Genomic DNA, 11,045 nt, shown 5'->3' with positions numbered 1-11,045 from the left:
GCCAAGATGAAATGCACTGTATGAACTCTTTTGCCACATGTCAGCATCTGAGCCTCTCTCGCTCTCGCTCTCTCTTGCATCCTCTGGCCCTGCTCCTTGCTTCTTGATTGTTTGCATGACTCATCAGCACCCACGCTCTCCCGCTGACCTACATCTGTCCCACCTGTGTGTCACAGTCTTCACTGACCCACATTCGCGCTGAACCAGCCGTTCACAGACTGAGCCTGTTCCAAAAGAGCAGCAGGGATCCGTTTTCCCTGCATCCTAAAACTCTCCTGTTCACAGGCGCAGGCAAATTGACTGTACACTGACATCGATACTGTCGGGAAACCTTGCGTTCTTACGTTCCCAGGTAATCACTTTCTTGAATTCAGCCTATTAAAGCTTACAATAATGTACTAGCACATAAATAAGAGAATATCAGTTAGCTAAGCTTACCACTTAAATCATTAAAAAAATATTATTCATCAGTCTGGGTGTCGTTTCCCTCATTCTCATTCAAATCGAATGTTTCAAGCGGCAATGTATTTTATGGATAGTCATTCGTGTAAAGAAAGAAATGCCTCTTCACCCCTCAGGTTGCTCCTTGCATATGCTTCCGGTGATAAACAAGCTATTTTTGCGCGAACATGGTAGATTATTGTAACATCAGAGCACACAGCCGAGGGCAACATCCCTGTATCTCTCCTCTCTGCAGCATGGCGACAATGTGATGCTGCAGGACCATGCGGGCCGGCGTGCACAGAGGCCGGAGGCGGAGCATGGACGCCGACAAGTACCTCTGTGGGCTCTCATTGGCTCTTAATGACATCATTGATGAGTGAGTCTTGCTCTCTCTCTCTCTCTCTCTCTCTCTCTCTCTCTCTCTCGCTACCTCACACCCACATATTGTTCGAGCACAGGTTAAAAAGGCTGCCTGCATCTCTCGTGACTATTTGCCAAGATGTAACAGACTTGCCTAGATGATCTGCTTCATAAAAACAGGCACGAATACAAATGTAACTTTTTCATTCTAAAGATCATTCTCTCCTGTTCCCCCCTCACTGACTGGGGTCAGCTGGACGAGCTACAACTGTACCACCCATCAGATGTCATGTAACACAGAAGCACTTGTGAACAAATGAATGAAGCTGAACAAGTCACGTCTGCTGAAACAGAAACTTTAAACACAATGAAGTTGCGTACAATGTTTGATCAGGCGAGGGAATGTATGCAACATCTATGTAGTGGTGAGAAATATGCATATGATCCATCATTAACTGTCAACGTTCAATGAACTAATATTCACACTATAGCGTGCAGTAAATATGCTCGTTTTCATGAGGCGTTTTATAGCAAATGTGTCTCTAACTGTGTGTACGGCAAATGTGAAAGGTCAACCCGTCCAATTGTGTCTTCCGTTTACAAAAAACAAAAGGCTGTGGTATATATATATATATATATATATTTTTTTTTTAACCTGATTGTTGTCCAAACTGATTATATTGACTTCATATCTGGCGAGCAATGGCTAGTAAACAACATGATATAATAAGATGGTTTTAAGAATGCTCCGGAGCATTGATTTACTTAAAGTAAATTCATCTTAATTTGTGCTTGCACTTAAATCAACTTCCGCACATAAGATATGGCAAAGGGAACCATAAATAGCCACATATAATAGCAACTCAGCCTCGACCAAAGATTCAACTGAAATTGGGAAATAAATGTTGGTGTTCTGTGTGTGTTTGGGGTGTTTGCTGGTGTTTGCTTCCAAGTGAGCAAGGCATCCCTACAAACAAGGGTTTGAACAAGTGTGACATCCCAGTACAAAGTCATATCACCTACCATGTGGAGGGCCGAGGAGGATCACAGATGCAATATCCTGCTCTCCCAGTGACTTTGGGCTGGGACGCTGTCTTGTGGAGAGGCACACTAGACATTTTTTGATAATCCTTAAAGCGTCTCCATGAGTTTCAGATTTCCAAGCGTGCCTAAAATGCATCCCGCCTGGCACTGCCGCTCCTGAGGTTTAAATCCTTATGAGATGAGTCTTCACCTTCTCCCAGAGAAAACTGCACAGTCTCTTAATCCTCCTCTGCGTCTTAAAAGCCGCTTGATAGGTGAGTCTGTACATCTTCCGTGTGATTTCCACATATTTTCCTTTCCTTAACCTCCAACTGGAGAAAACGCTTTGCTGGTTAATCTGGTGTTAAAATCCACCTAAGGACAGATCCCCTGAGGAATCAAGGGGGGGGAGAAATGAAAAGCATGTAAGTGCAACAAATTAGCTCATTGCTGAAAACTGCAAAAAACGAAAGAAAATGAAATGATACAATATTTGATGAATTATGTTGAAACATTTTAGGTGTGTCAGGCTGTGCTGTGTAAAAGTTGGTATGAGCTGTAAGAGCTGTAAAAAGTTAGAAAAACAAACATATCCAAAACCAAATGTGTGAAATAACACTAAAATAATTTAGTTTCATGCAACTAAATAATCCTGTAAGTGCAAATTGTCTTACATTGCCTCATAAAAAGTTTAAGGGAAGGGCTACTATGGAATGCAGCAAATTCAAACAAGTTGTTTGGCCACACCTTCACATGATGAAGAAACTTTATAAAAAGCATGTCAACTCATTTTGTAATGTTTTAGACGCCTCATAAAAAAAAGCAGAGATGGAAGTTTCAAATAAAGCTTCCGTAGTTATAACTAGGTCTATTTATATTGACGTGCTCCGGCGGGTTTTATCTATTTCAGAGAAAAAGGGAAACACACGCTTATTCTACACTTTGGAGGTTAAAAAACTAAATCAAAAATATGTTTCATCTCCTGAAAATAATTTCGGGCGTTCAAAAAAGTTGCTTCCTTGTGGATTTGCGCTCCTTTCTGCTGCTTTTCTTTGTATGGACTGAGAACAAAGGAGCCTTTACTGTAACAAAGAGGCTGCAGCGACTGATACCTGTTGCACTGTTTCCAATCAACTAAAACAAGTTTATTACTGATTCTCGAGACGAACCTTTTTTTCTGTCCATCTTCTTTCCTCCAAACAATATTCCATCTTCGTGCAACAGGTTTTAATTATGTCACTGTGCTGTTTCTTGGACACTTTACACCTGATTGCATTGTTCTGAATTCCCTCAGTGCACTGGCAACTTCGCACGAGCACGAACCCCACTGTCACAAAACTCCTGCACGGGGAGGGGAACTATTACAAACTATTTGTGAACTAATACTTCATCACTTTGTCAGTGGTGCAGCGTGCGTAAAAGCTCATTTTCTCCGCAAACTTCTGACAGGCAGTTGCTTTGTCTTGCGCGTCGCAACATCCCCGAGAGACACAACAAATCCGGCGCCAGCACAAACTCCATCTCACCTCCACCAACGGCTCACTGACAATGAATTGGAAGTATCATATGTTGAGTATTAATGCGCGTTATGAAGATGCGTGCCTGAGCATCCCCTCAAGTTCTCTCCTCAAAGCGCCCCGCACCAGACAAAGGAAAAGGGGACCGCTCCTCTCGCGCTCTCTCTCCTCGCTGCCCTTCATTCTCGGTGTCTCTCTCCCCCTCTCTCCTGCTTTGTGCTCAAGTTTGAGCGCTGACGCACCAACTACAGCAGCAACTTTCAACTGGAAATAAACGTGAAAATCTCCCCGCGGGTGCAAGAAAACGCAGAAGGCAACTCACCTGGAGGTGTTTGGCTGTGCGCGCGTCGTGGAAAAAGTTTGAGAGGGCACGTCTAGCTTTGTGTTGTGGAGTCCCCCTTTGTCTACACGTGTGATAGATGGATGGGGCTCCTTTTGGCCGCGCCTAGTTCATTTCGCTCTCCACAGAGTCCCGCCCTCTCAAAGTCAAACAACTGTATGCACTAAACAGTGCAGACGGCCTGTGGATATATATATAGATATATATATATATATATCTATATATATATATATATATATATATATATATATATATATATATATATATATATATATATATATATATATATAGATATATATATATCTATATATATATATATATATATATATATCTATATATATATAGATATATATATATATATAGATATAGATAGATATATACTTTATTCATCCCCAAGGGGAAATTAGTTTGTCTCAGCAGCAAGCAAGTTACAGAGAAGACACACAAAAATATCAGGAATGAAAAATACTCAATATAACTCAACAAAACAGCAAAGTGTATAAATTTAGGAAATTAAACAATAAAGAAAGTGCAAAAATGCAAAGTATGTGCAGTGTATATGAAGTGTATATAAGTATATACAGTGAAATATAAGTATGTCCAGTGACTAACTAAACAAGAAAAGCGGTGCAAGGGCTATTGATGCTATTGGATCTGGCCAGAAGTGATTTATTATGAAGTCTAATAGCAGTATGTTGCATTATAGCAACGGGCATGGTGGTTAATTGCTTGATATCATATTAGATTCATTCTTCTTTTTTTAAACCCACGCACTTCACTTGATCAGTTTACTAAGTGTATTATTTTTAATGCAATCAAATATGTCTATCTGCCATGAAAGATTTAGTTTTCTTAATTTAATTCATGTTATTGACTGTTGATGTTATTGATTATTTTTACATTGTGTACTCGCCCACTAGCATCCTGCAGGTTTCCCCCCTTTGAGAACTCTCTTTCTCTCACTCTCTTCTCTACTGACCACTTAAAATAACACTTAAATTACTCTTTGCTTCATCATTTCTTATGTTTCTTGTATGTTTTCTCAGTTTCAAGTGTGACGACTGGCTGACAAAAACTTTCCTGGATGCACCGCCTGAGACTACTTTTGTGTCTGGGCAACAGCAGGGGAACAAAGAAAGGGATACATGGGGGGGGGAAGGTATCTTTGTTATTTAATGGACATAAATATAAACAATGGCAACGCTGCCACAAGGTCAAGTCAAAGCCTGTGAAGCAGACTCAACATTCATCTTGTTGAGTCTAAACCTTTTTGTATTTGTTTTGCATGTGACACAACTAGTTTGGCATTAAACTATGATTATTAGATTACTTAATTCTCCACCCATTATTTAATTATATAGCTAGATGAATTGCTTAGTGGAGGTGCTGGCGTTTTGTATGGGTGTGTTGGGAGAGGGAGAGTAAAGAGTAGACACCAAAGAGGAAGTCTTAACTGCGTCTCCCCTCTGCCAGTTGCAAGTCTAAGAAATAAATCAACCAGACACACAACAGGCATGTAAATACGCAACATAAAAGTCATTATAACAGTCATTACACACACACACACGCAGACAGACACTTGTTCGCAGGATCAAAATGTGGTCCTGCCTGTTCTACTGCACACGCTTCCCACAGACGGGCAGGTAAGTTCTCTCATCTGGTAGACATGCAGGCACACAGAAGCCGCTCCACCCCTCAACCACCTGGGTCCTGAAGAAGAAACACGAGCAAACAAACAAGAACTTCTCTGTGAGTTTCAGTGTGGGTGATGTTTCCGTTTGCAAGTGAATGCAAGCCTACGGGAACCTTGTAGATACATTTTGATGGAGCCAGTCAGGTGGAGACGAGAAAACTAAAGAGAACCGACACCACCGCTGTATCCTCCATTCAATCAGCCGAGCAGATGTGAATAAATTATGAAACGGGAATGCAACTGCTGCGTGAATCGAAAACAACAGAAACACTAAACACAGAGTGTTATGCTGTACCAAATCCAAAAAGAATTAGAAAAGACTTTTTTCAAAAAAAGCATAAAACAGAAAGATGGGAGAAGAAGCCACCATCACCTAATCCACTCCACCAGCCGGCCCCTCTGGGCTGAGCGTAGATGAGCTACCTCTGCAGACATACAGACATAGAGATACAGTCATGCCTCCCCCCCCCCCCTCCGGCAGAGCTCTTATCCTCCCTGCTGTGGTTTTACTGGGCCACTGACTCCAGCAGTCAGCCCGCTCTGCTCTGCCCTGGCTGCTGCCTGCATATCTCCCACTGCGGAGTCAGCTGAGCCAGGCATGAGACTGCACACTGAGCAGGCTACATACAGCTTAGAAGAGCTTAACACACACACACACACACACACACACACACACACACACACACACACACACACACACACATGCAGGGAAGTGCTGGAGCTATTAGAAGAAAATTTGCAAGATTCCACCACACGTTGAAGATAGTATCTCCTTGAACGATACATATTCATCATCAGGGTGTTCAAAAATGAAGCAATGTAAACTGTGTGCACATTGCTTGTCAAATCTGTGGTTACGCACAGCCAATTAAGCTCAGGATGAATGCATGTATCTGCATCCTGGTGCGATGTTGCACAGGCTTATTTGTCACTTATGGATTAATGCACAAGTGCACACTCACTGTACGAGCATGGCTGCTTCTTGCAAGCTTCTAAATGTTGAATGTAGATGTATAAAATGTAGACATGTGTTGTCTGTATTGCTTCTTGCACTTTTCTCCAAACAGAATTCATAACGTGAGGCTAGGTCCTGGACATATTGTATATGGTGAATAAAGTTAACCTGATTTGAACCTTTTTTTATGAAATGCATACTAAACGTCTTGTTACTTACCTTCTCATTAAGCACAAGCAATTAAATCAATTTGGCATGCACACGGGTGCTTATTTAATAACACTGGCTCGTTATGTACATTGCATAACATGGCACATTTTTGTATGAAAGCACAGGCTTAAAGTCTTGCTATCTTAATTTAATTTTGCATCCAATTACAACATTGGAAAACGCATAGCTCTATGAACTGAAACAGCGGCTGGTGTTTATGCCATACGTAATGGCTCTTTCCAGTCAAATACAGTAACTGCTATGGCACCTGTAATTGCACACACCTAATTAAACTATTGTGCAATAGAAGAGAATAGCGCGCACGTAATGCTTCAAGGAACTCCCACGGAACAACGTGTTGCAAGGTTCATACTGCATGCTGAAGATTCCTTGATGCGTCATTGGTGTTGTTGTTTTATACAATAATAATAAATAAATGAAAAGATATATCTGTGTGAGGTAGACACACAGTGCCTGGTCCTATTACAGGGATAACCGTGTCATGTGGTTCAATTTTATGCATAGAATTTCAACCACACACACACACACAGAGAGAGAGACACACATACCGTAGACAGACAGACATGCTCGTCAGCTATGCTGGAGGGCCCTTGGCTGACTGCTGCTAAACCAGCCCTTCCCCCCATGATAAGGGTCTGTCTGGGAGAGGGGGAAGGGAAATCATGACTGTCTGAACACCAGACAGCCAGCATACAGCACAACGGGCTGGAATAAAATAGAAGCAGTTTTCCAAGGATGGAGCCCAAGAAGATTTACCTTTTGAACTGATAATTGTGTTTTCTCCAGTAAACCCGCCTTTTATTACAGCTATTCCTCATCATTCGGGCCAGTTAAAGTGACCCCGGTATGTGTGCAGATTTTATTAATGTTGTAAATGAGCAACATTTTATTCAGCTGCAGGAATACATTTGAGGCAATTAGACAGACCTGAGCAGGCAACATAAATGGCTACTCCAGGAGCACGTTAGCAATGAAACAGTGCTATTAGTCATAGGATGGTGACAAAACTGCTCACCTTCATCACTTCATAGTCTGTTTAATGTGGCCGCGAGGTGCGTGGTTACACTACCTGTGCAATGTACAGATGTGTTAATAGTAGCCCTCTCCTCTGAAGCTCCATCTGGTCAGAACAGGTCAGCCTTTCATGTTGGGTTCTTGGATGAAGATGAGTCTGTGTGCGTATTGGCGGTCCAGGGGATGATGTGACAAAGGATGCAGGCAGCACATATCTATCTATATCTGTGCTGTGGGTGTTCTCTATAATGGGTCATATTTTAAACAGGAATAGCTTTGTAAAATATCAGGGAGGAAACATCTATCTGTCCATTGTTAGTCATTAGTATGCTGTACTTGTAAAGATCCATGTGAAGGTAATGTTATTAATAATGTGATCATTCGTGTGGTACTTTTGAAGATGCTTATGTTCCAACCAAAAGATAATCTGAGGTATAGGTTTGCGAATGTGCCTCAGTGTTGTTGGGATTACAATTTGTGCATATTTCTAAGCTATGTCATGTTTTATGGCCATATAATCATCAGTATAGGACATCCAGGTCAACACTCCCTAAGATTCATTTTCAATGCATGATGTAGACTTAAGCCTTATAGGGGCTTAACATGAAAACCTATCGAATGTGTCACGACAGGGTTAAAATAATCTTATTGATTTGCTCTGTCTGAGTCTATATAAATGCATCTATTTCTTGGCTCCAGGGTGCTGTTGTAAGCTTCCCAAAGGCTTTGCAGAATCAAGACCATGAATTCTAAGTCTACAGAGTGGGGAGCCTGCTATAAAACTCTGAAAACCAGCCCTGCCTATTGTAGTGTAACTGGGAATAAAAGTGCTGTGTGTGTGTGTGCTTTTTTTGTGAGCTTTCCAAAAGCTTGGTGGACCATCTGTGGGCCATTCACACTCAATTTAGAAAACAGTCTGAAGATGATTGTGCAGACATGGACAATAGCTCCTCATCTAATGTGTAACGTTGATAAACAACGTACCAGTTTCCATAAATGGAGACGTTTGCAAAGTGACTTTTAAATGACTGATGGAAACTGTGATATTTTCATTTTCCACTACAGTCCCAACAATACTGTTTGCTTCCCTCTAAAGAAGTGCTGGTTATGCTAACCACTTTTTTTTAGAACCAATCCATACAGTTAGGTGTTAACAAGGCAGGTGCTGAGGTAAGTGGGTTCATAGCGGTGATGCGTCTGGGTGTTTTGTTCTTTGAATTATATCCATGTATATATTCTTGGAAGAGTCAAAGAGAGATAAAAAGAATCACGAAAGAGTTGTAGAGTTTCAGTTCCAGCTGATATTTATTTCCTTCCTTGAAAAAGTTCTGTACACAAGTTTATATCAACAATCTGACAGGCAGTGAATGAACACAATTTAGCTGGCATGAGATCCCCTCCCTTTCTCTGAGTGTCAAAGAAAGGGTGGTTCCTTTGTTTATGGCATGATTAGAGACAATAAATGATAATTCTACACAGCATATTGCACAGAATGGATGAAAAATAAAGTCAATATATTTAAAAATGCTTTCATATATATATAAAAAAAGAGTCCTGAACTGACCACCTTAAATGTAAGTAAGGATGTGTAAAAGATAGCAGTTCTAGACAGTGCCTGTCCTCCATAGCAACAACGTACATAAACACACAATCTTTTTGCTTTATGATACAGTCAAATATACAAAGATCGAGTTCACAATTCATCGTTTTTCCTCATTTTTTCTTTTTTTTTCTGAAAAACACAACAGCTAATAACCTGAATCTGAAATACAAATGCTATTCACCATGCCATAAAGATACTAAAACAATTATTAGCTAATAGTTAGCTGACAAGTACAAAAGATTATATATTCAAATACAATGAGAAACGCAGAACAAGTAGGTGTTGCGGAACTCAAGTCAGAAATTTGAATATGCTTGATGTTATCGTCCTTGTTGTTTGCTTGCTGTATTGATAGCCTGTTCAATCCAGGGGTTGATTGGCAAAAGTGACATCAATTAATGAAAACATCAAGAAATATGTCAAATGTAAAGCTACAATCTCCTCATTTGTTGTCATAGGCAAGTAATCTGAAGGGAAATGCAAACAAAACTAAACAAGTGGCTGCTTAAGATAGTGATGCTGTTAAACCCACGTGTTCCACAGGAATAGCCTCTAGAAATAATGCATTCTTGTATCTTTAAGGAGCCTGCAGACTGGCACTGTAAACGTAGAAGGTAGGCAGATACAAAGGCTGGTGCTGCTTTCAAGTGCTGTCGGGAAAAAAAAAATCGTAATTGCATCCTTTAACTGCGTGGTTAAGTATGTCATGCCTGCACTGACCAATTGTGGATGTTCAAGATTGGACATCAAAAGGAGTCTAGTCAGTATGTGCTGGTAAAAGTTAAAGAAAGTTTGCCAGATTTGTGAATTAAAACACCAATAGCACACCTGATTAATATGATCTCCTCTGGTTGGGTCACATAAGTAAAAAATACCTTGGTGCCTTTCATTTCTTAAAACAAACAATAGGCACCACAGTGATAGAAGGTCTATTTTGCTGGCTGTCTTTACAAAAGCCTCTGAACAGGCGATATAAAATAATAAGATACGAGCTTACCATGACCACTTGAAGGCAGCATGAAAACCAGCCTGCCGGGGTATTAACATTAGGAAATCCAATACAGCTGTATTAGCAGGCTACACACACCGATTGTTGACTCCCCCATTATCTATATAGATTTGTACAAAAATACACTGAGAAAATAATCAAACTGTTTCCTCTCTTTTAAGTGTCCAAAAAGTGTGTACATTTAAATATAAAACAAAATCATAAATTGTGTTTTGAAAACTCTAGCCCTTCGCCTGAGAAGGAAATGTGACAGACACAGACATACTGACAAGAAAAAGAAACAGGACTAGATCATGTATACAAGAAATAAAATTAAAAAATGATCAAGTCGAAAATGCTTGGCCCAGTATATAAATACAACATCCCATATAAAATGGCATCTGAATACATGTACAAAACAAAGCTCAGAGGACGAAAAACAAAAAAATCGTTGAGGATTTCTCTATAGTTATCATCTGAAATGAAAGAATTTTGGTCCTGAAGAGTAGAGAACACGTGTATAAAGTTCAGCACAGATTTGAAGTTGCGTTTGAATCCTGAAGTTCGAAAAAATTACAACAGCTGGTGATTATTTCAATGTCCTTTTTTTTTTTTTTTTTTTTTTAAAGAGAAGAACCGAAAGCGAGCGCAACCTATCATTTAAATAACCCTAATACTAGTTTTAAACTGCTCGACAGTCTCACAGAAAATCTCAGCACAAGATAGGAACAAAGTAGGCCATCATGCTTGACATGTTTTTTGCTTTTGAGAAAAATAGTCGACTTTAAAAAAACAAAAAAAACAAAAATCATCAACCCACCTCGGTTTCATTTAAAAAAAAATCCCTCTCGGTTACCACCACAGTAAAAAAAAAAAA

This window comes from Taurulus bubalis (assembly GCF_910589615.1).
Source record: "Taurulus bubalis genome assembly, chromosome: 12".
NCBI lineage: Eukaryota > Metazoa > Chordata > Actinopteri > Perciformes > Cottidae > Taurulus > Taurulus bubalis.
Note: the sequence above shows the minus strand (reverse complement) of the source record.